Consider the following 20,945-nt stretch of genomic DNA (forward strand, 5'->3'; position numbering starts at 1 on the left):
CGCACCTTGATCCTATCAGGTGTTACTTGAACTAGAAAAACTTATACACTGTCAAAAACACACACTCTAGACAAAAGCAAACGCATGTAGAAACAAGCAAAGGGGTCAAAATGATGCTGATTACACCAACAATAGACACTTGTGATCAAAATAAAGAGAAACCGCATGCTTCTGCCCGGGATCGAACCGGAGACCTTTCGCGTGTAAAGCGAACGTGATAACCACTACACTACAGTAACGGAGCGAAAAAAGTTGCTGTGGTCAAGGCAAGGAATAAAGATCAAGGATTGAAAGTCAAAACGCTTTGTTTCTGCCCAGTTTCGAACTGGGGACCTTTCGCGTGTGAGGCGAACGTGATAACCACTACACTACAGAAACTAGATAAAAGACATTACTGGGCTCATGACAAGCAATCGAGATCAAGAACTGAAAGTCAATAGCTTTGTTAACAAAGAATAATGGCATGTTTCTGCCCAGTTTCGAACTGGGGACCTTTCGCGTGTTAGGCGAACGTGATAACCACTACACTACAGAAACTCCATGCACAGCTCAAACTGTTCAAACATACCGAAATGAAATTGAAAAAAATGATCCAGCCAAACTCAACAGGTCTTCCTCTATGTCTGAACACAGGACAAAGTGCACTTTCCAACCAAGGAACCTTTCTTTTGTCAGGCTAGTGAAAAAGAGAAAAAACATGCAAACAAAACCATTTTGCAAAAAGCAATCGCATGCCTTTGTCCAAAAGCCAAAAAGAAAGAGAAAAAGCAAGTAGATGCCTGGTTTCGCACCTTGATCCTATCAGGTGTTACTTGAACTAGAAAAACTTATACACTGTCAAAAACACACACTCTTGACAAAAGCAAACGCATGTAGAAACAAGCAAAGGGGTCAAAATGATGCTGATTACACCAACAATAGACACTAGTGATCAAAATAAAGAGAAACCGCATGCTTCTGCCCGGGATCGAACCGGAGACCTTTCGCGTGTAAAGCGAACGTGATAACCACTACACTACAGAAACGGAGCGAAAAAGGTTGCTGTGGTCAAGGCAAGGAATAAAGATCAAGGATTGAAAGTCAAAACGCATTGTTTCTGCCCAGTTTCGAACTGGGGACCTTTCGCGTGTGAGGCGAACGTGATAACCACTACACTACAGAAACTAGATAAAAGACATTACTGGGCTCATGACAAGCAATCGAGATCAAGAACTGAAAGTCAATAGCTTTGTTAACAAAGAATAATGGCATGTTTCTGCCCAGTTTCGAACTGGGGACCTTTCGCGTGTTAGGCGAACGTGATAACCACTACACTACAGAAACTCCATGCAGAGCTCAAACTGTTCAAACATACCGAAATGAAATTGAAAAAAATGATCCAGCCAAACTCAGCAGGTCTTCCTCTATGTCTGAACACAGGACAAAGTGCACTTTCCAACCAAGGAACCTTTCTTTTGTCAGGCTAGTGAAAAAGAGAAAAAACATGCAAACAAAACCATTTTGCAAAAAGCAATCGCATGCCTTTGTCCAAAAGCCAAAAAGAAAGAGAAAAAGCAAGTAGATGCCTGGTTTCACACCTTGATCCTATCAGGTGTTACTTGAACTAGAAAAACTTATACACTGTCAAAAACACACACTCTAGACAAAAGCAAACGCATGTAGAAACAAGCAAAGGGGTCAAAATGATGCTGATTACACCAACAATAGACACTTGTGATCAAAATAAAGAGAAACCGCATGCTTTTGCCCGGGATCGAACCGGAGACCTTTCGCGTGTAAAGCGAACGTGATAACCACTACACTACAGAAACGGAGCGAAAAAAGTTGCTGTGGTCAAGGCAAGGAATAAAGATCAAGGATTGAAAGTCAAAACGCATTGTTTCTGCCCAGTTTCGAACTGGGGACCTTTCGCGTGTGAGGCGAACGTGATAACCACTACACTACAGAAACTAGATAAAAGACATTACTGGGCTCATGACAAGCAATCGAGATCAAGAACTGAAAGTCAATAGCTTTGTTAACAAAGAATAATGGCATGTTTCTGCCCAGTTTCGAACTGGGGACCTTTCGCGTGTTAGGCGAACGTGATAACCACTACACTACAGAAACTCCATGCACAGCTCAAACTGTTCAAACATACCGAAATGAAATTGAAAAAAATGATCCAGCCAAACTCAACAGGTCTTCCTCTATGTCTGAACACAGGACAAAGTGCACTTTCCAACCAAGGAACCTTTCTTTTGTCAGGCTAGTGAAAAAGAGAAAAAACATGCAAACAAAACCATTTTGCAAAAAGCAATCGCATGCCTTTGTCCAAAAGCCAAAAAGAAAGAGAAAAAGCAAGTAGATGCCTGGTTTCGCACCTTGATCCTATCAGGTGTTACTTGAACTAGAAAAACTTATACACTGTCAAAAACACACACTCTAGACAAAAGCAAACGCATGTAGAAACAAGCAAAGGGGTCAAAATGATGCTGATTACACCAACAATAGACACTTGTGATCAAAATAAAGAGAAACCGCATGCTTCTGCCCGGGATCGAACCAGAGACCTTTCGCGTGTAAAGCGAACGTGATAACCACTACACTACAGAAACGGAGCGAAAAAAGTTGCTGTGGTCAAGGCAAGGAATAAAGATCAAGGATTGAAAGTCAAAACGCATTGTTTCTGCCCAGTTTCGAACTGGGGACCTTTCGCGTGTGAGGCGAACGTGATAACCACTACACTACAGAAACTAGATAAAAGACATTACTGGGCTCATGACAAGCAATCGAGATCAAGAACTGAAAGTCAATAGCTTTGTTAACAAAGAATAATGGCATGTTTCTGCCCAGTTTCGAACTGGGGACCTTTCGCGTGTTAGGCGAACGTGATAACCACTACACTACAGAAAATCCATGCACAGCTCAAACTGTTCAAACATACCGAAATGAAATTGAAAAAAATGATCCAGCCAAACTCAACAGGTCTTCCTCTATGTCTGAACACAGGACAAAGTGCACTTTCCAACCAAGGAACCTTTCTTTTGTCAGGCTAGTGAAAAAGAGAAAAAACATGCAAACAAAACCATTTTGCAAAAAGCAATCGCATGCCTTTGTCCAAAAGCCAAAAAGAAAGAGAAAAAGCAAGTAGATGCCTGGTTTCGCACCTTGATCCTATCAGGTGTTACTTGAACTAGAAAAACTTATACACTGTCAAAAACACACACTCTAGACAAAAGCAAACGCATGTAGAAACAAGCAAAGGGGTCAAAATGATGCTGATTACACCAACAATAGACACTTGTGATCAAAATAAAGAGAAACCGCATGCTTCTGCCCGGGATCGAACCGGAGACATTTCGCGTGTAAAGCGAACGTGATAACCACTACACTACAGAAACGGAGCGAAAATAGTTGCTGTGGTCAAGGCAAGGAATAAAGATCAAGGATTGAAAGTCAAAACGCATTGTTTCTGCCCAGTTTCGAACTGGGGACCTTTCGCGTGTGAGGCGAACGTGATAACCACTACACTACAGAAACTGGATAAAAGACATTACTGGGCTCATGACAAGCAATCGAGATCAAGAACTGAAAGTCAATAGCTTTGTTAACAAAGAATAATGGCATGTTTCTGCCCAGTTTCGAACTGGGGACCTTTCGCGTGTTAGGCGAACGTGATAACCACTACACTACAGAAACTCCATGCACAGCTCAAACTGTTCAAACATACCGAAATGAAATTGTAAAAAATGATCCAGCCAAACTCAACAGGTCTTCCTCTATGTCTGAACACAGGACAAAGTGCACTTTCCAACCAAGGAACCTTTCTTTTGTCAGGCTAGTGAAAAAGAGAAAAAACATGCAAACAAAACCATTTTGCAAAAAGCAATCGCATGCCTTTGTCCAAAAGCCAAAAAGAAAGAGAAAAAGCAAGTAGATGCCTGGTTTCGCACCTTGATCCTATCAGGTGTTACTTGAACTAGAAAAACTTATACACTGTCAAAAACACACACTCTAGACAAAAGCAAACGCATGTAGAAACAAGCAAAGGGGTCAAAATGATGCTGATTACACCAACAATAGACACTTGTGATCAAAATAAAGAGAAACCGCATGCTTCTGCCCGGGATCGAACCGGAGACCTTTCGCGTGTAAAGCGAACGTGATAACCACTACACTACAGAAACGGAGCGAAAAAAGTTGCTGTGGTCAAGGCAAGGAATAAAGATCAAGGATTGAAAGTCAAAACGCATTGTTTCTGCCCAGTTTCGAACTGGGGACCTTTCGCGTGTGAGGCGAACGTGATAACCACTACACTACAGAAACTAGATAAAAGACATTACTGGGCTCATGACAAGCAATCGAGATCAAGAACTGAAAGTCAATAGCTTTGTTAACAAAGAATAATGGCATGTTTCTGCCCAGTTTCGAACTGGGGACCTTTCGCGTGTTAGGCGAACGTGATAACCACTACACTACAGAAACTCCATGCACAGCTCAAACTGTTCAAACATACCGAAATGAAATTGAAAAAAATTATCCAGCCAAACTCAACAGGTCTTCCTCTATGTCTGAACACAGGACAAAGTGCACTTTCCAACCAAGGAACCTTTCTTTTGTCAGGCTAGTGAAAAAGAGAAAAAACATGCAAACAAAACCATTTTGCAAAAAGCAATCGCATGCCTTTGTCCAAAAGCCAAAAAGAAAGAGAAAAAGCAAGTAGATGCCTGGTTTCGCACCTTGATCCTATCAGGTGTTACTTGAACTAGAAAAACTTATACACTGTCAAAAACACACACTCTAGACAAAAGCAAACGCATGTAGAAACAAGCAAAGGGGTCAAAATGATGCTGATTACACCAACAATAGACACTTGTGATCAAAATAAAGAGAAACCGCATGCTTCTGCCCGGGATCGAACCGGAGACCTTTCGCGTGTAAAGCGAACGTGATAACCACTACACTACAGAAACGGAGCGAAAAAAGTTGCTGTGGTCAAGGCAAGGAATAAAGATCAAGGATTGAAAGTCAAAACGCATTGTTTCTGCCCAGTTTCGAACTGGGGACCTTTCGCGTGTGAGGCGAACGTGATAACCACTACACTACAGAAACTAGATAAAAGACATTACTGGGCTCATGACAAGCAATCGAGATCAAGAACTGAAAGTCAATAGCTTTGTTAACAAAGAATAATGGCATGTTTCTGCCCAGTTTCGAACTGGGGACCTTTCGCGTGTTAGGCGAACGTGATAACCACTACACTACAGAAACTCCATGCACAGCTCAAACTGTTCAAACATACCGAAATGAAATTGAAAAAAATGATCCAGCCAAACTCAACAGGTCTTCCTCTATGTCTGAACACAGGACAAAGTGCACTTTCCAACCAAGGAACCTTTCTTTTGTCAGGCTAGTGAAAAAGAGAAAAAACATGCAAACAAAACCATTTTGCAAAAAGCAATCGCATGCCTTTGTCCAAAAGCCAAAAAGAAAGAGAAAAAGCAAGTAGATGCCTGGTTTCGCACCTTGATCCTATCAGGTGTTACTTGAACTAGAAAAACTTATACACTGTCAAAAACACACACTCTAGACAAAAGCAAACGCATGTAGAAACAAGCAAAGGGGTCAAAATGATGCTGATTACACCAACAATAGACACTTGTGATCGAAATAAAGAGAAACCGCATGCTTCTGCCCGGGATCGAACCGGAGACCTTTCGCGTGTAAAGCGAACGTGATAACCACTACACTACAGAAACGGAGCGAAAAAAGTTGCTGTGGTCAAGGCAAGGAATAAAGATCAAGGATTGAAAGTCAAAACGCATTGTTTCTGCCCAGTTTCGAACTGGGGACCTTTCGCGTGTGAGGCGAACGTGATAACCACTACACTACAGAAACTAGATAAAAGACATTACTGGGCTCATGACAAGCAATCGAGATCAAGAACTGAAAGTCAATAGCTTTGTTAACAAAGAATAATGGCATGTTTCTGCCCAGTTTCGAACTGGGGACCTTTCGCGTGTTAGGCGAACGTGATAACCACTACACTACAGAAACTCCATGCACAGCTCAAACTGTTCAAACATACCGAAATGAAATTGAAAAAAATTATCCAGCCAAACTCAACAGGTCTTCCTCTATGTCTGAACACAGGACAAAGTGCACTTTCCAACCAAGGAACCTTTCTTTTGTCAGGCTAGTGAAAAAGAGAAAAAACATGCAAACAAAACCATTTTGCAAAAAGCAATCGCATGCCTTTGTCCAAAAGCCAAAAAGAAAGAGAAAAAGCAAGTAGATGCCTGGTTTCGCACCTTGATCCTATCAGGTGTTACTTGAACTAGAAAAACTTATACACTGTCAAAAACACACACTCTAGACAAAAGCAAACGCATGTAGAAACAAGCAAAGGGGTCAAAATGATGCTGATTACACCAACAATAGACACTTGTGATCAAAATAAAGAGAAACCGCATGCTTCTGCCCGGGATCGAACCGGAGACCTTTCGCGTGTAAAGCGAACGTGATAACCACTACACTACAGAAACGGAGCGAAAAAAGTTGCTGTGGTCAAGGCAAGGAATAAAGATCAAGGATTGAAAGTCAAAACGCATTGTTTCTGCCCAGTTTCGAACTGGGGACCTTTCGCGTGTGAGGCGAACGTGATAACCACTACACTACAGAAACTAGATAAAAGACATTACTGGGCTCATGACAAGCAATCGAGATCAAGAACTGAAAGTCAATAGCTTTGTTAACAAAGAATAATGGCATGTTTCTGCCCAGTTTCGAACTGGGGACCTTTCGCGTGTTAGGCGAACGTGATAACCACTACACTACAGAAACTCCATGCACAGCTCAAACTGTTCAAACATACCGAAATGAAATTGAAAAAAATTATCCAGCCAAACTCAACAGGTCTTCCTCTATGTCTGAACACAGGACAAAGTGCACTTTCCAACCAAGGAACCTTTCTTTTGTCAGGCTAGTGAAAAAGAGAAAAAACATGCAAACAAAACCATTTTGCAAAAAGCAATCGCATGCCTTTGTCCAAAAGCCAAAAAGAAAGAGAAAAAGCAAGTAGATGCCTGGTTTCGCACCTTGATCCTATCAGGTGTTACTTGAACTAGAAAAACTTATACACTGTCAAAAACACACACTCTAGACAAAAGCAAACGCATGTAGAAACAAGCAAAGGGGTCAAAATGATGCTGATTACACCAACAATAGACACTTGTGATCCAAATAAAGAGAAACCGCATGCTTCTGCCCGGGATCGAACCGGAGACCTTTCGCGTGTAAAGCGAACGTGATAACCACTACACTACAGAAACGGAGCGAAAAAAGTTGCTGTGGTCAAGGCAAGGAATAAAGATCAAGGATTGAAAGTCAAAACGCATTGTTTCTGCCCAGTTTCGAACTGGGGACCTTTCGCGTGTGAGGCGAACGTGATAACCACTACACTACAGAAACTAGATAAAAGACATTACTGGGCTCATGACAAGCAATCGAGATCAAGAACTGAAAGTCAATAGCTTTGTTAACAAAGAATAATGGCATGTTTCTGCCCAGTTTCGAACTGGGGACCTTTCGCGTGTTAGGCGAACGTGATAACCACTACACTACAGAAACTCCATGCACAGCTCAAACTGTTCAAACATACCGAAATGAAATTGAAAAAAATGATCCAGCCAAACTCAACAGGTCTTCCTCTATGTCTGAACACAGGACAAAGTGCACTTTCCAACCAAGGAACCTTTCTTTTGTCAGGCTAGTGAAAAAGAGAAAAAACATGCAAACAAAACCATTTTGCAAAAAGCAATCGCATGCCTTTGTCCAAAAGCCAAAAAGAAAGAGAAAAAGCAAGTAGATGCCTGGTTTCGCACCTTGATCCTATCAGGTGTTACTTGAACTAGAAAAACTTATACACTGTCAAAAACACACACTCTAGACAAAAGCAAACGCATGTAGAAACAAGCAAAGGGGTCAAAATGATGCTGATTACACCAACAATAGACACTTGTGATCAAAATAAAGAGAAACCGCATGCTTCTGCCCGGGATCGAACCGGAGACCTTTCGCGTGTAAAGCGAACGTGATAACCACTACACTACAGAAACGGAGCGAAAAAAGTTGCTGTGGTCAAGGCAAGGAATAAAGATCAAGGATTGAAAGTCAAAACGCAATGTTTCTGCCCAGTTTCGAACTGGGGACCTTTCGCGTGTGGGGCGAACGTGATAACCACTACACTACAGAAACTAGATAAAAGACATTACTGGGCTCATGACAAGCAATCGAGATCAAGAACTGAAAGTCAATAGCTTTGTTAACAAAGAATAATGGCATGTTTCTGCCCAGTTTCGAACTGGGGACCTTTCGCGTGTTAGGCGAACGTGATAACCACTACACTACAGAAACTCCATGCACAGCTCAAACTGTTCAAACATACCGAAATGAAATTGAAAAAAATGATCCAGCCAAACTCAACAGGTCTTCCTCTATGTCTGAACACAGGACAAAGTGCACTTTCCAACCAAGGAACCTTTCTTTTGTCAGGCTAGTGAAAAAGAGAAAAAACATGCAAACAAAACCATTTTGCAAAAAGCAATCGCATGCCTTTGTCCAAAAGCCAAAAAGAAAGAGAAAAAGCAAGTAGATGCCTGGTTTCGCACCTTGATCCTATCAGGTGTTACTTGAACTAGAAAAACTTATACACTGTCAAAAACACACACTCTAGACAAAAGCAAACGCATGTAGAAACAAGCAAAGGGGTCAAAATGATGCTGATTACACCAACAATAGACACTTGTGATCAAAATAAAGAGAAACCGCATGCTTCTGCCCGGGATCGAACCGGAGACATTTCGCGTGTAAAGCGAACGTGATAACCACTACACTACAGAAACGGAGCGAAAATAGTTGCTGTGGTCAAGGCAAGGAATAAAGATCAAGGATTGAAAGTCAAAACGCATTGTTTCTGCCCAGTTTCGAACTGGGGACCTTTCGCGTGTGAGGCGAACGTGATAACCACTACACTACAGAAACTAGATAAAAGACATTACTGGGCTCATGACAAGCAATCGAGATCAAGAACTGAAAGTCAATAGCTTTGTTAACAAAGAATAATGGCATGTTTCTGCCCAGTTTCGAACTGGGGACCTTTCGCGTGTTAGGCGAACGTGATAACCACTACACTACAGAAACTCCATGCACAGCTCAAACTGTTCAAACATACCGAAATGAAATTGAAAAAAATGATCCAGCCAAACTCAACAGGTCTTCCTCTATGTCTGAACACAGGACAAAGTGCACTTTCCAACCAAGGAACCTTTCTTTTGTCAGGCTAGTGAAAAAGAGAAAAAACATGCAAACAAAACCATTTTGCAAAAAGCAATCGCATGCCTTTGTCCAAAAGCCAAAAAGAAAGAGAAAAAGCAAGTAGATGCCTGGTTTCGCACCTTGATCCTATCAGGTGTTACTTGAACTAGAAAAACTTATACACTGTCAAAAACACACACTCTAGACAAAAGCAAACGCATGTAGAAACAAGCAAAGGGGTCAAAATGATGCTGATTACACCAACAATAGACACTTGTGATCAAAATAAAGAGAAACCGCATGCTTCTGCCCGGGATCGAACCGGAGACCTTTCGCGTGTAAAGCGAACGTGATAACCACTACACTACAGAAACGGAGCGAAAAAAGTTGCTGTGGTCAAGGCAAGGAATAAAGATCAAGGATTGAAAGTCAAAACGCATTGTTTCTGCCCAGTTTCGAACTGGGGACCTTTCGCGTGTGAGGCGAACGTGATAACCACTACACTACAGAAACTAGATAAAAGACATTACTGGGCTCATGACAAGCAATCGAGATCAAGAACTGAAAGTCAATAGCTTTGTTAACAAAGAATAATGGCATGTTTCTGCCCAGTTTCGAACTGGGGACCTTTCGCGTGTTAGGCGAACGTGATAACCACTACACTACAGAAACTCCATGCACAGCTCAAACTGTTCAAACATACCGAAATGAAATTGAAAAAAATTATCCAGCCAAACTCAACAGGTCTTCCTCTATGTCTGAACACAGGACAAAGTGCACTTTCCAACCAAGGAACCTTTCTTTTGTCAGGCTAGTGAAAAAGAGAAAAAACATGCAAACAAAACCATTTTGCAAAAAGCAATCGCATGCCTTTGTCCAAAAGCCAAAAAGAAAGAGAAAAAGCAAGTAGATGCCTGGTTTCGCACCTTGATCCTATCAGGTGTTACTTGAACTAGAAAAACTTATACACTGTCAAAAACACACACTCTAGACAAAAGCAAACGCATGTAGAAACAAGCAAAGGGGTCAAAATGATGCTGATTACACCAACAATAGACACTTGTGATCGAAACAAAGAGAAACCGCATGCTTCTGCCCGGGATCGAACCGGAGACATTTCGCGTGTAAAGCGAACGTGATAACCACTACACTACAGAAACGGAGCGAAAATAGTTGCTGTGGTCAAGGCAAGGAATAAAGATCAAGGATTGAAAGTCAAAACGCATTGTTTCTGCCCAGTTTCGAACTGGGGACCTTTCGCGTGTGAGGCGAACATGATAACCACTACACTACAGAAACTAGATAAAAGACATTACTGGGCTCATGACAAGCAATCGAGATCAAGAACTGAAAGTCAATAGCTTTGTTAACAAAGAATAATGGCATGTTTCTGCCCAGTTTCGAACTGGGGACCTTTCGCGTGTTAGGCGAACGTGATAACCACTACACTACAGAAACTCCATGCACAGCTCAAACTGTTCAAACATACCGAAATGAAATTGTAAAAAATGATCCAGCCAAACTCAACAGGTCTTCCTCTATGTCTGAACACAGGACAAAGTGCACTTTCCAACCAAGGAACCTTTCTTTTGTCAGGCTAGTGAAAAAGAGAAAAAACATGCAAACAAAACCATTTTGCAAAAAGCAATCGCATGCCTTTGTCCAAAAGCCAAAAAGAAAGAGAAAAAGCAAGTAGATAGGAGTAAAGAGAAACCGCATGCTTCTGCCCGGGATCGAACCGGAGACCTTTCGCGTGTAAAGCGAACGTGATAACCACTACACTACAGAAACGGAGCAAAAAAAGTTGCTGTGGTCAAGGCAAGGAATAAAGATCAAGGATTGAAAGTCAAAACGCATTGTTTCTGCGCAGTTTCGAACTGGGGACCTTTCGCGTGTGAGGCGAACGTGATAACCACTACACTACAGAAACTAGATAAAAGACATTACTGGGCTCATGACAAGCAATCGAGATCAAGAACTGAAAGTCAATAGCTTTGTTAATAAAGAGTAATGGCATGTTTCTGCCCAGTTTCGAACTGGGGACCTTTCGCGTGTTAGGCGAACGTGATAACCACTACACTACAGAAACTCCATGCACAGCTCAAACTGTTCAAACATACCGAAATGAAATTGAAAAAAATGATCCAGCCAAACTCAACAGGTCTTCCTCTATGTCTGAACACAGGACAAAGTGCACTTTCCAACCAAGGAACCTTTCTTTTGTCAGGCTAGTGAAAAAGAGAAAAAACATGCAAACAAAACCATTTTGCAAAAAGCAATCGCATGCCTTTGTCCAAAAGCCAAAAAGAAAGAGAAAAAGCAAGTAGATGCCTGGTTTCGCACCTTGATCCTATCAGGTGTTACTTGAACTAGAAAAACTTATACACTGTCAAAAACACACACTCTAGACAAAAGCAAACGCATGTAGAAACAAGCAAAGGGGTCAAAATGATGCTGATTACACCAACAATAGACACTTGTGATCAAAATAAAGAGAAACCGCATGCTTCTGCCCGGGATCGAACCGGAGACCTTTCGCGTGTAAAGCGAACGTGATAACCACTACACTACAGAAACGGAGCGAAAAAAGTTGCTGTGGTCAAGGCAAGGAATAAAGATCAAGGATTGAAAGTCAAAACACATTGTTTCTGCCCAGTTTCGAACTGGGGACCTTTCGCGTGTGAGGCGAACGTGATAACCACTACACTACAGAAACTAGATAAAAGACATTACTGGGCTCATGACAAGCAATCGAGATCAAGAACTGAAAGTCAATAGCTTTGTTAACAAAGAATAATGGCATGTTTCTGCCCAGTTTCGAACTGGGGACCTTTCGCGTGTTAGGCGAACGTGATAACCACTACACTACAGAAACTCTATGCACAGCTCAAACTGTTCAAACATACCGAAATGAAATTGAAAAAAATGATCCAGCCAAACTCAACAGGTCTTCCTCTATGTCTGAACACAGGACAAAGTGCACTTTCCAACCAAGGAACCTTTCTTTTGTCAGGCTAGTGAAAAAGAGAAAAAACATGCAAACAAAACCATTTTGCAAAAAGCAATCGCATGCCTTTGTCCAAAAGCCAAAAAGAAAGAGAAAAAGCAAGTAGATGCCTGGTTTCGCACCTTGATCCTATCAGGTGTTACTTGAACTAGAAAAAATTATACACTGTCAAAAACACACACTCTAGACAAAAGCAAACGCATGTAGAAACAAGCAAAGGGGTCAAAATGATGCTGATTACACCAACAATAGACACTTGTGATCAAAATAAAGAGAAACCGCATGCTTCTGCCCGGGATCGCACCGGAGACCTTTCGCGTGTAAAGCGAACGTGATAACCACTACACTACAGAAACGGAGCGAAAAAAGTTGCTGTGGTCAAGGCAAGGAATAAAGATCAAGGATTGAAAGTCAAAACGCATTGTTTCTGCCCAGTTTCGAACTGGGGACCTTTCGCGTGTGAGGCGAACGTGATAACCACTACACTACAGAAACTAGATAAAAGACATTACTGGGCTCATGACAAGCAATCGAGATCAAGAACTGAAAGTCAATAGCTTTGTTAACAAAGAATAATGGCATGTTTCTGCCCAGTTTCGAACTGGGGACCTTTCGCGTGTTAGGCGAACGTGATAACCACTACACTACAGAAACTCTATGCACAGCTCAAACTGTTCAAACATACCGAAATGAAATTGAAAAAAATGATCCAGCCAAACTCAACAGGTCTTCCTCTATGTCTGAACACAGGACAAAGTGCACTTTCCAACCAAGGAACCTTTCTTTTGTCAGGCTAGTGAAAAAGAGAAAAAACATGCAAACAAAACCATTTTGCAAAAAGCAATCGCATGCCTTTGTCCAAAAGCCAAAAAGAAAGAGAAAAAGCAAGTAGATGCCTGGTTTCGCACCTTGATCCTATCAGGTGTTACTTGAACTAGAAAAAATTATACACTGTCAAAAACACACACTCTAGACAAAAGCAAACGCATGTAGAAACAAGCAAAGGGGTCAAAATGATGCTGATTACACCAACAATAGACACTTGTGATCAAAATAAAGAGAAACCGCATGCTTCTGCCCGGGATCGCACCGGAGACCTTTCGCGTGTAAAGCGAACGTGATAACCACTACACTACAGAAACGGAGCGAAAAAAGTTGCTGTGGTCAAGGCAAGGAATAAAGATCAAGGATTGAAAGTCAAAACGCATTGTTTCTGCCCAGTTTCGAACTGGGGACCTTTCGCGTGTGAGGCGAACGTGATAACCACTACACTACAGAAACTAGATAAAAGACATTACTGGGCTCATGACAAGCAATCGAGATCAAGAACTGAAAGTCAATAGCTTTGTTAACAAAGAATAATGGCATGTTTCTGCCCAGTTTTGAACTGGGGACCTTTCGCGTGTTAGGCGAACGTGATAACCACTACACTACAGAAACTCCATGCACAGCTCAAACTGTTCAAACATACCGAAATGAAATTGAAAAAAATGATCCAGCCAAACTCAACAGGTCTTCCTCTATGTCTGAACACAGGACAAAGTGCACTTTCCAACCAAGGAACCTTTCTTTTGTCAGGCTAGTGAAAAAGAGAAAAAACATGCAAACAAAACCATTTTGCAAAAAGCAATCGCATGCCTTTGTCCAAAAGCCAAAAAGAAAGAGAAAAAGCAAGTAGATGCCTGGTTTCGCACCTTGATCCTATCAGGTGTTACTTGAACTAGAAAAACTTATACACTGTCAAAAACACACACTCTAGACAAAAGCAAACGCATGTAGAAACAAGCAAAGGGGTCAAAATGATGCTGATTACACCAACAATAGACACTTGTGATCAAAATAAAGAGAAACCGCATGCTTCTGCCCGGGATCGAACCGGAGACATTTCGCGTGTAAAGCAAACGTGATAACCACTACACTACAGAAACGGAGCAAAAAAAGTTGCTGTGGTCAAGGCAAGGAATAAAGATCAAGGATTGAAAGTCAAAACGCATTGTTTCTGCCCAGTTTCGAACTGGGGACCTTTCGCGTGTGAGGCGAACATGATAACCACTACACTACAGAAACTAGATAAAAGACATTACTGGGCTCATGACAAGCAATCGAGATCAAGAACTGAAAGTCAATAGCTTTGTTAACAAAGAATAATGGCATGTTTCTGCCCAGTTTCGAACCGGGGACCTTTCGCGTGTTAGGCGAACGTGATAACCACTACACTACAGAAACTCCATGCACAGCTCGAACTGTTCAAACATACCGAAATGAAATTGAAAAAAATGATCCAGCCAAACTCAACAGGTCTTCCTCTATGTCTGAACACAGGACAAAGTGCACTTTCCAACCAAGGAACCTTTCTTTTGTCAGGCTAGTGAAAAAGAGAAAAAACATGCAAACAAAACCATTTTGCAAAAAGCAATCGCATGCCTTTGTCCAAAAGCCAAAAAGAAAGAGAAAAAGCAAGTAGATGCCTGGTTTCGCACCTTGATCCTATCAGGTGTTACTTGAACTAGAAAAACTTATACACTGTCAAAAACACACACTCTTGACAAAAGCAAACGCATGTAGAAACAAGCAAAGGGGTCAAAATGATGCTGATTACACCAACAATAGACACTTGTAATCAAAATAAAGAGAAACCGCATGCTTCTGCCCGGGATCGAACCGGAGACCTTTCGCGTGTAAAGTGAACGTGATAACCACTACACTACAGAAACGGAGCGAAAAAAGTTGCTGTGGTCAAGGCAAGGAATAAAGATCAAGGATTGAAAGTCAAAACGCATTGTTTCTGCCCAGTTTCGAACTGGGGACCTTTCGCGTGTGAGGCGAACGTGATAACCACTACACTACAGAAACTAGATAAAAGACATTACTGGGCTCATGACAAGCAATCGAGATCAAGAACTGAAAGTCAATAGCTTTGTTAACAAAGAATAATGGCATGTTTCTGCCCAGTTTCGAACTGGGGACCTTTCGCGTGTTAGGCGAACGTGATAACCACTACACTACAGAAACTCCATGCACAGCTCAAACTGTTCAAACATACCGAAATGAAATTGAAAAAAATGATCCAGCCAAACTCAACAGGTCTTCCTCTATGTCTGAACACAGGACAAAGTGCACTTTCCAACCAAGGAACCTTTCTTTTGTCAGGCTAGTGAAAAAGAGAAAAAACATGCAAACAAAACCATTTTGCAAAAAGCAATCGCATGCCTTTGTCCAAAAGCCAAAAAGAAAGAGAAAAAGCAAGTAGATGCCTGGTTTCGCACCTTGATCCTATCAGGTGTTACTTGAACTAGAAAAACTTATACACTGTCAAAAACACACACTCTAGACAAAAGCAAACGCATGTAGAAACAAGCAAAGGGGTCAAAATGATGCTGATTACACCAACAATAGACACTTGTGATCAAAATAAAGAGAAACCGCATGCTTCTGCCCGGGATCGAACCGGAGACCTTTCGCGTGTAAAGCGAACGTGATAACCACTACACTACAGAAACGGAGCGAAAAAAGTTGCTGTGGTCAAGGCAAGGAATAAAGATCAAGGATTGAAAGTCAAAACACATTGTTTCTGCCCAGTTTCGAACTGGGGACCTTTCGCGTGTGAGGCGAACATGATAACCACTACACTACAGAAACTAGATAAAAGACATTACTGGGCTCATGACAAGCAATCGAGATCAAGAACTGAAAGTCAATAGCTTTGTTAACAAAGAATAATGGCATGTTTCTGCCCAGTTTCGAACTGGGGACCTTTCGCGTGTTAGGCGAACGTGATAACCACTACACTACAGAAACTCCATGCACAGCTCGAACTGTTCAAACATACCGAAATGAAATTGAAAAAAATGATCCAGCCAAACTCAACAGGTCTTCCTCTATGTCTGAACACAGGACAAAGTGCACTTTCCAACCAAGGAACCTTTCTTTTGTCAGGCTAGTGAAAAAGAGAAAAAACATGCAAACAAAACCATTTTGCAAAAAGCAATCGCATGCCTTTGTCCAAAAGCCAAAAAGAAAGAGAAAAAGCAAGTAGATGCCTGGTTTCGCACCTTGATCCTATCAGGTGTTACTTGAACTAGAAAAACTTATACACTGTCAAAAACACACACTCTTGACAAAAGCAAACGCATGTAGAAACAAGCAAAGGGGTCAAAATGATGCTGATTACACCAACAATAGACACTTGTGATCAAAATAAAGAGAAACCGCATGCTTCTGCCCGGGATCGAACCGGAGACCTTTCGCGTGTAAAGCGAACGTGATAACCACTACACTACAGAAACGGAGCGAAAAAAGTTGCTGTGGTCAAGGCAAGGAATAAAGATCAAGGATTGAAAGTCAAAACACATTGTTTCTGCCCAGTTTCGAACTGGGGACCTTTCGCGTGTGAGGCGAACGTGAGAACCACTACACTACAGAAACTAGATAAAAGACATTACTGGGCTAATGACAAGCAATCGAGATCAAGAACTGAAAGTCAATAGCTTTGTTAACAAAGAATAATGGCATGTTTCTGCCCAGTTTCGAACTGGGGACCTTTCGCGTGTTAGGCGAACGTGATAACCACTACACTACAGAAACTCCATGCACAGCTCAAACTGTTCAAACATACCGAAATGAAATTGAAAAAAATGATCCAGCCAAACTCAACAGGTCTTCCTCTATGTCTGAACACAGGACAAAGTGCACTTTCCAACCAAGGAACCTTTCTTTTGTCAGGCTAGTGAAAAAGAGAAAAAACATGCAAACAAAACCATTTTGCAAAAAGCAATCGCATGCCTTTGTCCAAAAGCCAAAAAGAAAGAGAAAAAGGAAGTAGATGCCTGGTTTCGCACCTTGATCCTATCAGGTGTTACTTGAACTAGAAAAACTTATACACTGTCAAAAACACACACTCTAGACAAAAGCAAACGCATGTAGAAACAAGCAAAGGGGTCAAAATGATGCTGATTACACCAACAATAGACACTTGTGATCAAAATAAAGAGAAACCGCATGCTTCTGCCCGGGATCGAACCGGAGACATTTCGCGTGTAAAGCAAACGTGATAACCACTACACTACAGAAATGGAGCAAAAAAAGTTGCTGTGGTCAAGGCAAGGAATAAAGATCAAGGATTGAAAGTCAAAACGCATTGTTTCTGCCCAGTTTCGAACTGGGGACCTTTCGCGTGTGAGGCGAACGTGATAACCACTACACTACAGAAACTAGATAAAAGACATTACTGGGCTCATGACAAGCAATCGAGATCAAGAACTGAAAGTCAATAGCTTTGTTAACAAAGAATAATGGCATGTTTCTGCCCAGTTTCGAACTGGGGACCTTTCGCGTGTTAGGCGAACGTGATAACCACTACACTACAGAAACTCCATGCACAGCTCAAACTGTTCAAACATACCGAAATGAAATTGAAAAAAATGATCCAGCCAAACTCAACAGGTCTTCCTCTATGTCTGAACACAGGACAAAGTGCACTTTCCAACCAAGGAACCTTTCTTTTGTCAGGCTAGTGAAAAAGAGAAAAAACATGCAAACAAAACCATTTTGCAAAAAGCAATCGCATGCCTTTGTCCAAAAGCCAAAAAGAAAGAGAAAAAGCAAGTAGATGCCTGGTTTCGCACCTTGATCCTATCAGGTGTTACTTGAACTAGAAAAACTTATACACTGTCAAAAACACACACTCTAGACAAAAGCAAACGCATGTAGAAACAAGCAAAGGGGTCAAAATGATGCTGATTACACCAACAATAGACACTTGTGATCAAAATAAAGAGAAACCGCATGCTTCTGCCCGGGATCGAACCGGAGACCTTTCGCGTGTAAAGCGAACGTGATAACCACTACACTACAGAAACGGAGCGAAAAAAGTTGCTGTGGTCAAGGCAAGGAATAAAGATCAAGGATTGAAAGTCAAAACGCATTGTTTCTGCCCAGTTTCGAACTGGGGACCTTTCGCGTGTGAGGCGAACGTGATAACCACTACACTACAGAAACTAGATAAAAGACATTACTGGGCTAATGACAAGCAATCGAGATCAAGAACTGAAAGTCAATAGCTTTGTTAACAAAGAATAATGGCATGTTTCTGCCCAGTTTCGAACTGGGGACCTTTCGCGTGTTAGGCGAACGTGATAACCACTACACTACAGAAACTCCATGCACAGCTCAAACTGTTCAAACATACCGAAATGAAATTGAAAAAAATGATCCAGCCAAACTCAACAGGTCTTCCTCTATGTCTGAACACAGGACAAAGTGCACTTTCCAACCAAGGAACCTTTCTTTTGTCAGGCTAGTGAAAAAGAGAAAAAACATGCAAACAAAACCATTTTGCAAAAAGCAATCGCATGCCTTTGTCCAAAAGCCAAAAAGAAAGAGAAAAAGCAAGTAGATGCCTGGTTTCGCACCTTGATCCTATCAGGTGTTACTTGAACTAGAAAAACTTATACACTGTCAAAAACACACACTCTAGACAAAAGCAAACGCATGTAGAAACAAGCAAAGGGGTCAAAATGATGCTGATTACACCAACAATAGACACTTGTGATCAAAATAAAGAGAAACCGCATGCTTCTGCCCGGGATCGAACCGGAGACCTTTCGCGTGTAAAGCGAACGTGATAACCACTACACTACAGAAACGGAGCGAAAAAAGTTGCTGTGGTCAAGGCAAGGAATAAAGATCAAGGATTGAAAGTCAAAACACATTGTTTCTGCCCAGTTTCGAACTGGGGACCTTTCGCGTGTGAGGCGAACGTGATAACCACTACACTACAGAAACTAGATAAAAGACATTACTGGGCTAATGACAAGCAATCGAGATCAAGAACTGAAAGTCAATAGCTTTGTTAACAAAGAATAATGGCATGTTTCTGCCCAGTTTCGAACTGGGGACCTTTCGCGTGTTAGGCGAACGTGATAACCACTACACTACAGAAACTCCATGCACAGCTCAAACTGTTCAAACATACCGAAATGAAATTGAAAAAAATGATCCAGCCAAACTCAACAGGTCTTCCTCTATGTCTGAACACAGGACAAAGTGCACTTTCCAACCAAGGAACCTTTCTTTTGTCAGGCTAGTGAAAAAGAGAAAAAACATGCAAACAAAACCATTTTGCAAAAAGCAATCGCATGCCTTTGTCCAAAAGCCAAAAAGAAAGAGAAAAAGGAAGTAGATGCCTGGTTTCGCACCTTGATCCTATCAGGTGTTACTTGAACTAGAAAAACTTATACACTGTCAAAAACACACACTCTAGACAAAAGCAAACGCATGTAGAAACAAGCAAAGGGGTCAAAATGATGCTGATTACACCAACAATAGACACTTGTGATCAAAATAAAGAGAAACCGCATGCTTCTGCCCGGGATCGAACCGGAGACATTTCGCGTGTAAAGCAAACGTGATAACCACTACACTACAGAAATGGAGCAAAAAAAGTTGCTGTGGTCAAGGCAAGGAATAAAGATCAAGGATTGAAAGTCAAAACGCATTGTTTCTGCCCAGTTTCGAACTGGGGACCTTTCGCGTGTGAGGCGAACATGATAACCACTACACTACAGAAACTAGATAAAAGACATTACTGGGCTCATGACAAGCAATCGAGATCAAGAACTGAAAGTCAATAGCTTTGTTAACAAAGAATGATGGCATGTTTCTGCCCAGTTTCGAACTGGGGACCTTTCGCGTGTTAGGCGAACGTGATAACCACTACACTACAGAAACTCCATGCACAGCTCGAACTGTTCAAACATACCGAAATGAAATTGAAAAAAATGATCCAGCCAAACTCAACAGGTCTTCCTCTATGTCTGAACACAGGACAAAGTGCACTTTCCAACCAAGGAACCTTTCTTTTGTCAGGCTAGTGAAAAAGAGAAAAAACATGCAAACAAAACCATTTTGCAAAAAGCAATCGCATGCCTTTGTCCAAAAGCCAAAAAGAAAGAGAAAAAGCAAGTAGATGCCTGGTTTCGCACCTTGATCCTATCAGGTGTTACTTGAACTAGAAAAACTTATACACTGTCAAAAACACACACTCTTGACAAAAGCAAACGCATGTAGAAACAAGCAAAGGGGTCAAAATGATGCTGATTACACCAACAATAGACACTTGTGATCAAAATAAAGAGAAACCGCATGCTTCTGCCCGGGATCGAACCGGAGACCTTTCGCGTGTAAAGTGAACGTGATAACCACTACACTACAGAAACGGAGCGAAAAAAGTTGCTGTGGTCAAGGCAAGGAATAAAGATCAAGGATTGAAAGTCAAAACGCATTGTTTCTGCCCAGTTTCGAACTGGGGACCTTTCGCGTGTGAGGCGAACGTGATAACCACTACACTACAGAAACTAGATAAAAGACATTACTGGGCTCATGACAAGCAATCGAGATCAAGAACTGAAAGTCAATAGCTTTGTTAACAAAGAACAATGGCATGTTTCTGCCCAGTTTCGAACTGGGGACCTTTCGCGTGTTAGGCGAACGTGATAACCACTACACTACAGAAACTCCATGCACAGCTCAAACTGTTCAAACATACCGAAATGAAATTGAAAAAAATGATCCAGCCAAACTCAACAGGTCTTCCTCTATGTCTGAACACAGGACAAAGTGCACTTTCCAACCAAGGAACCTT

At 41.5% G+C, this 20,945-nt stretch overlaps 63 non-coding genes across 63 annotated transcripts; all 63 read right to left on the reverse strand.

Annotated features, from left to right (window-relative positions):
* Window positions 1-305: 305 nt before the first annotated feature.
* TRNAV-CAC (transfer RNA valine (anticodon CAC)) lies at window positions 306-378 on the reverse strand. Its single transcript has one exon. It is a non-coding gene; the product is annotated as a tRNA-Val (tRNA).
* An 86-nt stretch (window positions 379-464) lies between these two features.
* On the reverse strand, window positions 465-537 carry TRNAV-AAC (transfer RNA valine (anticodon AAC)). The gene has a single exon. It is a non-coding gene; the product is annotated as a tRNA-Val (tRNA).
* Window positions 538-952: 415 nt separating this feature from the next.
* TRNAV-UAC (transfer RNA valine (anticodon UAC)) lies at window positions 953-1,025 on the reverse strand. The gene has a single exon. It is a non-coding gene; the product is annotated as a tRNA-Val (tRNA).
* A 66-nt stretch (window positions 1,026-1,091) lies between these two features.
* Window positions 1,092-1,164, reverse strand: TRNAV-CAC (transfer RNA valine (anticodon CAC)). The gene has a single exon. It is a non-coding gene; the product is annotated as a tRNA-Val (tRNA).
* Window positions 1,165-1,250: 86 nt separating this feature from the next.
* On the reverse strand, window positions 1,251-1,323 carry TRNAV-AAC (transfer RNA valine (anticodon AAC)). Its single transcript has one exon. It is a non-coding gene; the product is annotated as a tRNA-Val (tRNA).
* A 554-nt stretch (window positions 1,324-1,877) lies between these two features.
* TRNAV-CAC (transfer RNA valine (anticodon CAC)) lies at window positions 1,878-1,950 on the reverse strand. The gene has a single exon. It is a non-coding gene; the product is annotated as a tRNA-Val (tRNA).
* Window positions 1,951-2,036: 86 nt separating this feature from the next.
* On the reverse strand, window positions 2,037-2,109 carry TRNAV-AAC (transfer RNA valine (anticodon AAC)). Its single transcript has one exon. It is a non-coding gene; the product is annotated as a tRNA-Val (tRNA).
* A 415-nt stretch (window positions 2,110-2,524) lies between these two features.
* TRNAV-UAC (transfer RNA valine (anticodon UAC)) lies at window positions 2,525-2,597 on the reverse strand. The gene has a single exon. It is a non-coding gene; the product is annotated as a tRNA-Val (tRNA).
* A 66-nt stretch (window positions 2,598-2,663) lies between these two features.
* TRNAV-CAC (transfer RNA valine (anticodon CAC)) lies at window positions 2,664-2,736 on the reverse strand. Its single transcript has one exon. It is a non-coding gene; the product is annotated as a tRNA-Val (tRNA).
* A 574-nt stretch (window positions 2,737-3,310) lies between these two features.
* TRNAV-UAC (transfer RNA valine (anticodon UAC)) lies at window positions 3,311-3,383 on the reverse strand. Its single transcript has one exon. It is a non-coding gene; the product is annotated as a tRNA-Val (tRNA).
* A 66-nt stretch (window positions 3,384-3,449) lies between these two features.
* Window positions 3,450-3,522, reverse strand: TRNAV-CAC (transfer RNA valine (anticodon CAC)). The gene has a single exon. It is a non-coding gene; the product is annotated as a tRNA-Val (tRNA).
* An 86-nt stretch (window positions 3,523-3,608) lies between these two features.
* On the reverse strand, window positions 3,609-3,681 carry TRNAV-AAC (transfer RNA valine (anticodon AAC)). Its single transcript has one exon. It is a non-coding gene; the product is annotated as a tRNA-Val (tRNA).
* A 415-nt stretch (window positions 3,682-4,096) lies between these two features.
* On the reverse strand, window positions 4,097-4,169 carry TRNAV-UAC (transfer RNA valine (anticodon UAC)). Its single transcript has one exon. It is a non-coding gene; the product is annotated as a tRNA-Val (tRNA).
* A 66-nt stretch (window positions 4,170-4,235) lies between these two features.
* On the reverse strand, window positions 4,236-4,308 carry TRNAV-CAC (transfer RNA valine (anticodon CAC)). Its single transcript has one exon. It is a non-coding gene; the product is annotated as a tRNA-Val (tRNA).
* An 86-nt stretch (window positions 4,309-4,394) lies between these two features.
* Window positions 4,395-4,467, reverse strand: TRNAV-AAC (transfer RNA valine (anticodon AAC)). The gene has a single exon. It is a non-coding gene; the product is annotated as a tRNA-Val (tRNA).
* A 415-nt stretch (window positions 4,468-4,882) lies between these two features.
* Window positions 4,883-4,955, reverse strand: TRNAV-UAC (transfer RNA valine (anticodon UAC)). Its single transcript has one exon. It is a non-coding gene; the product is annotated as a tRNA-Val (tRNA).
* Window positions 4,956-5,021: 66 nt separating this feature from the next.
* TRNAV-CAC (transfer RNA valine (anticodon CAC)) lies at window positions 5,022-5,094 on the reverse strand. Its single transcript has one exon. It is a non-coding gene; the product is annotated as a tRNA-Val (tRNA).
* An 86-nt stretch (window positions 5,095-5,180) lies between these two features.
* Window positions 5,181-5,253, reverse strand: TRNAV-AAC (transfer RNA valine (anticodon AAC)). The gene has a single exon. It is a non-coding gene; the product is annotated as a tRNA-Val (tRNA).
* Window positions 5,254-5,668: 415 nt separating this feature from the next.
* TRNAV-UAC (transfer RNA valine (anticodon UAC)) lies at window positions 5,669-5,741 on the reverse strand. The gene has a single exon. It is a non-coding gene; the product is annotated as a tRNA-Val (tRNA).
* Window positions 5,742-5,807: 66 nt separating this feature from the next.
* TRNAV-CAC (transfer RNA valine (anticodon CAC)) lies at window positions 5,808-5,880 on the reverse strand. Its single transcript has one exon. It is a non-coding gene; the product is annotated as a tRNA-Val (tRNA).
* An 86-nt stretch (window positions 5,881-5,966) lies between these two features.
* Window positions 5,967-6,039, reverse strand: TRNAV-AAC (transfer RNA valine (anticodon AAC)). The gene has a single exon. It is a non-coding gene; the product is annotated as a tRNA-Val (tRNA).
* A 415-nt stretch (window positions 6,040-6,454) lies between these two features.
* Window positions 6,455-6,527, reverse strand: TRNAV-UAC (transfer RNA valine (anticodon UAC)). The gene has a single exon. It is a non-coding gene; the product is annotated as a tRNA-Val (tRNA).
* A 66-nt stretch (window positions 6,528-6,593) lies between these two features.
* Window positions 6,594-6,666, reverse strand: TRNAV-CAC (transfer RNA valine (anticodon CAC)). Its single transcript has one exon. It is a non-coding gene; the product is annotated as a tRNA-Val (tRNA).
* An 86-nt stretch (window positions 6,667-6,752) lies between these two features.
* On the reverse strand, window positions 6,753-6,825 carry TRNAV-AAC (transfer RNA valine (anticodon AAC)). The gene has a single exon. It is a non-coding gene; the product is annotated as a tRNA-Val (tRNA).
* Window positions 6,826-7,240: 415 nt separating this feature from the next.
* TRNAV-UAC (transfer RNA valine (anticodon UAC)) lies at window positions 7,241-7,313 on the reverse strand. Its single transcript has one exon. It is a non-coding gene; the product is annotated as a tRNA-Val (tRNA).
* A 66-nt stretch (window positions 7,314-7,379) lies between these two features.
* TRNAV-CAC (transfer RNA valine (anticodon CAC)) lies at window positions 7,380-7,452 on the reverse strand. The gene has a single exon. It is a non-coding gene; the product is annotated as a tRNA-Val (tRNA).
* An 86-nt stretch (window positions 7,453-7,538) lies between these two features.
* On the reverse strand, window positions 7,539-7,611 carry TRNAV-AAC (transfer RNA valine (anticodon AAC)). The gene has a single exon. It is a non-coding gene; the product is annotated as a tRNA-Val (tRNA).
* Window positions 7,612-8,026: 415 nt separating this feature from the next.
* TRNAV-UAC (transfer RNA valine (anticodon UAC)) lies at window positions 8,027-8,099 on the reverse strand. Its single transcript has one exon. It is a non-coding gene; the product is annotated as a tRNA-Val (tRNA).
* A 225-nt stretch (window positions 8,100-8,324) lies between these two features.
* Window positions 8,325-8,397, reverse strand: TRNAV-AAC (transfer RNA valine (anticodon AAC)). Its single transcript has one exon. It is a non-coding gene; the product is annotated as a tRNA-Val (tRNA).
* A 415-nt stretch (window positions 8,398-8,812) lies between these two features.
* On the reverse strand, window positions 8,813-8,885 carry TRNAV-UAC (transfer RNA valine (anticodon UAC)). The gene has a single exon. It is a non-coding gene; the product is annotated as a tRNA-Val (tRNA).
* A 66-nt stretch (window positions 8,886-8,951) lies between these two features.
* On the reverse strand, window positions 8,952-9,024 carry TRNAV-CAC (transfer RNA valine (anticodon CAC)). Its single transcript has one exon. It is a non-coding gene; the product is annotated as a tRNA-Val (tRNA).
* Window positions 9,025-9,110: 86 nt separating this feature from the next.
* TRNAV-AAC (transfer RNA valine (anticodon AAC)) lies at window positions 9,111-9,183 on the reverse strand. Its single transcript has one exon. It is a non-coding gene; the product is annotated as a tRNA-Val (tRNA).
* A 415-nt stretch (window positions 9,184-9,598) lies between these two features.
* On the reverse strand, window positions 9,599-9,671 carry TRNAV-UAC (transfer RNA valine (anticodon UAC)). The gene has a single exon. It is a non-coding gene; the product is annotated as a tRNA-Val (tRNA).
* Window positions 9,672-9,737: 66 nt separating this feature from the next.
* TRNAV-CAC (transfer RNA valine (anticodon CAC)) lies at window positions 9,738-9,810 on the reverse strand. The gene has a single exon. It is a non-coding gene; the product is annotated as a tRNA-Val (tRNA).
* An 86-nt stretch (window positions 9,811-9,896) lies between these two features.
* Window positions 9,897-9,969, reverse strand: TRNAV-AAC (transfer RNA valine (anticodon AAC)). The gene has a single exon. It is a non-coding gene; the product is annotated as a tRNA-Val (tRNA).
* Window positions 9,970-10,384: 415 nt separating this feature from the next.
* On the reverse strand, window positions 10,385-10,457 carry TRNAV-UAC (transfer RNA valine (anticodon UAC)). The gene has a single exon. It is a non-coding gene; the product is annotated as a tRNA-Val (tRNA).
* A 225-nt stretch (window positions 10,458-10,682) lies between these two features.
* TRNAV-AAC (transfer RNA valine (anticodon AAC)) lies at window positions 10,683-10,755 on the reverse strand. Its single transcript has one exon. It is a non-coding gene; the product is annotated as a tRNA-Val (tRNA).
* Window positions 10,756-11,015: 260 nt separating this feature from the next.
* TRNAV-UAC (transfer RNA valine (anticodon UAC)) lies at window positions 11,016-11,088 on the reverse strand. The gene has a single exon. It is a non-coding gene; the product is annotated as a tRNA-Val (tRNA).
* Window positions 11,089-11,313: 225 nt separating this feature from the next.
* Window positions 11,314-11,386, reverse strand: TRNAV-AAC (transfer RNA valine (anticodon AAC)). Its single transcript has one exon. It is a non-coding gene; the product is annotated as a tRNA-Val (tRNA).
* Window positions 11,387-11,801: 415 nt separating this feature from the next.
* TRNAV-UAC (transfer RNA valine (anticodon UAC)) lies at window positions 11,802-11,874 on the reverse strand. Its single transcript has one exon. It is a non-coding gene; the product is annotated as a tRNA-Val (tRNA).
* Window positions 11,875-11,940: 66 nt separating this feature from the next.
* Window positions 11,941-12,013, reverse strand: TRNAV-CAC (transfer RNA valine (anticodon CAC)). Its single transcript has one exon. It is a non-coding gene; the product is annotated as a tRNA-Val (tRNA).
* An 86-nt stretch (window positions 12,014-12,099) lies between these two features.
* Window positions 12,100-12,172, reverse strand: TRNAV-AAC (transfer RNA valine (anticodon AAC)). The gene has a single exon. It is a non-coding gene; the product is annotated as a tRNA-Val (tRNA).
* A 554-nt stretch (window positions 12,173-12,726) lies between these two features.
* On the reverse strand, window positions 12,727-12,799 carry TRNAV-CAC (transfer RNA valine (anticodon CAC)). The gene has a single exon. It is a non-coding gene; the product is annotated as a tRNA-Val (tRNA).
* An 86-nt stretch (window positions 12,800-12,885) lies between these two features.
* Window positions 12,886-12,958, reverse strand: TRNAV-AAC (transfer RNA valine (anticodon AAC)). The gene has a single exon. It is a non-coding gene; the product is annotated as a tRNA-Val (tRNA).
* Window positions 12,959-13,512: 554 nt separating this feature from the next.
* TRNAV-CAC (transfer RNA valine (anticodon CAC)) lies at window positions 13,513-13,585 on the reverse strand. The gene has a single exon. It is a non-coding gene; the product is annotated as a tRNA-Val (tRNA).
* An 86-nt stretch (window positions 13,586-13,671) lies between these two features.
* TRNAV-AAC (transfer RNA valine (anticodon AAC)) lies at window positions 13,672-13,744 on the reverse strand. The gene has a single exon. It is a non-coding gene; the product is annotated as a tRNA-Val (tRNA).
* A 1,340-nt stretch (window positions 13,745-15,084) lies between these two features.
* Window positions 15,085-15,157, reverse strand: TRNAV-CAC (transfer RNA valine (anticodon CAC)). Its single transcript has one exon. It is a non-coding gene; the product is annotated as a tRNA-Val (tRNA).
* An 86-nt stretch (window positions 15,158-15,243) lies between these two features.
* On the reverse strand, window positions 15,244-15,316 carry TRNAV-AAC (transfer RNA valine (anticodon AAC)). The gene has a single exon. It is a non-coding gene; the product is annotated as a tRNA-Val (tRNA).
* Window positions 15,317-15,731: 415 nt separating this feature from the next.
* On the reverse strand, window positions 15,732-15,804 carry TRNAV-UAC (transfer RNA valine (anticodon UAC)). Its single transcript has one exon. It is a non-coding gene; the product is annotated as a tRNA-Val (tRNA).
* Window positions 15,805-16,029: 225 nt separating this feature from the next.
* Window positions 16,030-16,102, reverse strand: TRNAV-AAC (transfer RNA valine (anticodon AAC)). Its single transcript has one exon. It is a non-coding gene; the product is annotated as a tRNA-Val (tRNA).
* Window positions 16,103-16,517: 415 nt separating this feature from the next.
* Window positions 16,518-16,590, reverse strand: TRNAV-UAC (transfer RNA valine (anticodon UAC)). The gene has a single exon. It is a non-coding gene; the product is annotated as a tRNA-Val (tRNA).
* Window positions 16,591-16,815: 225 nt separating this feature from the next.
* On the reverse strand, window positions 16,816-16,888 carry TRNAV-AAC (transfer RNA valine (anticodon AAC)). The gene has a single exon. It is a non-coding gene; the product is annotated as a tRNA-Val (tRNA).
* Window positions 16,889-17,442: 554 nt separating this feature from the next.
* On the reverse strand, window positions 17,443-17,515 carry TRNAV-CAC (transfer RNA valine (anticodon CAC)). The gene has a single exon. It is a non-coding gene; the product is annotated as a tRNA-Val (tRNA).
* Window positions 17,516-17,601: 86 nt separating this feature from the next.
* TRNAV-AAC (transfer RNA valine (anticodon AAC)) lies at window positions 17,602-17,674 on the reverse strand. Its single transcript has one exon. It is a non-coding gene; the product is annotated as a tRNA-Val (tRNA).
* A 415-nt stretch (window positions 17,675-18,089) lies between these two features.
* TRNAV-UAC (transfer RNA valine (anticodon UAC)) lies at window positions 18,090-18,162 on the reverse strand. Its single transcript has one exon. It is a non-coding gene; the product is annotated as a tRNA-Val (tRNA).
* A 66-nt stretch (window positions 18,163-18,228) lies between these two features.
* On the reverse strand, window positions 18,229-18,301 carry TRNAV-CAC (transfer RNA valine (anticodon CAC)). The gene has a single exon. It is a non-coding gene; the product is annotated as a tRNA-Val (tRNA).
* An 86-nt stretch (window positions 18,302-18,387) lies between these two features.
* On the reverse strand, window positions 18,388-18,460 carry TRNAV-AAC (transfer RNA valine (anticodon AAC)). Its single transcript has one exon. It is a non-coding gene; the product is annotated as a tRNA-Val (tRNA).
* Window positions 18,461-18,875: 415 nt separating this feature from the next.
* Window positions 18,876-18,948, reverse strand: TRNAV-UAC (transfer RNA valine (anticodon UAC)). Its single transcript has one exon. It is a non-coding gene; the product is annotated as a tRNA-Val (tRNA).
* Window positions 18,949-19,014: 66 nt separating this feature from the next.
* Window positions 19,015-19,087, reverse strand: TRNAV-CAC (transfer RNA valine (anticodon CAC)). Its single transcript has one exon. It is a non-coding gene; the product is annotated as a tRNA-Val (tRNA).
* Window positions 19,088-19,173: 86 nt separating this feature from the next.
* On the reverse strand, window positions 19,174-19,246 carry TRNAV-AAC (transfer RNA valine (anticodon AAC)). The gene has a single exon. It is a non-coding gene; the product is annotated as a tRNA-Val (tRNA).
* Window positions 19,247-19,959: 713 nt separating this feature from the next.
* TRNAV-AAC (transfer RNA valine (anticodon AAC)) lies at window positions 19,960-20,032 on the reverse strand. Its single transcript has one exon. It is a non-coding gene; the product is annotated as a tRNA-Val (tRNA).
* A 554-nt stretch (window positions 20,033-20,586) lies between these two features.
* Window positions 20,587-20,659, reverse strand: TRNAV-CAC (transfer RNA valine (anticodon CAC)). Its single transcript has one exon. It is a non-coding gene; the product is annotated as a tRNA-Val (tRNA).
* An 86-nt stretch (window positions 20,660-20,745) lies between these two features.
* TRNAV-AAC (transfer RNA valine (anticodon AAC)) lies at window positions 20,746-20,818 on the reverse strand. The gene has a single exon. It is a non-coding gene; the product is annotated as a tRNA-Val (tRNA).
* Between the last annotated feature and the right edge of the window lie 127 nt (window positions 20,819-20,945).

The sequence above is a fragment of the Ranitomeya variabilis genome, chromosome 2 (genome assembly GCF_051348905.1).
Source record: "Ranitomeya variabilis isolate aRanVar5 chromosome 2, aRanVar5.hap1, whole genome shotgun sequence".
Taxonomy (NCBI): domain Eukaryota; kingdom Metazoa; phylum Chordata; class Amphibia; order Anura; family Dendrobatidae; genus Ranitomeya; species Ranitomeya variabilis.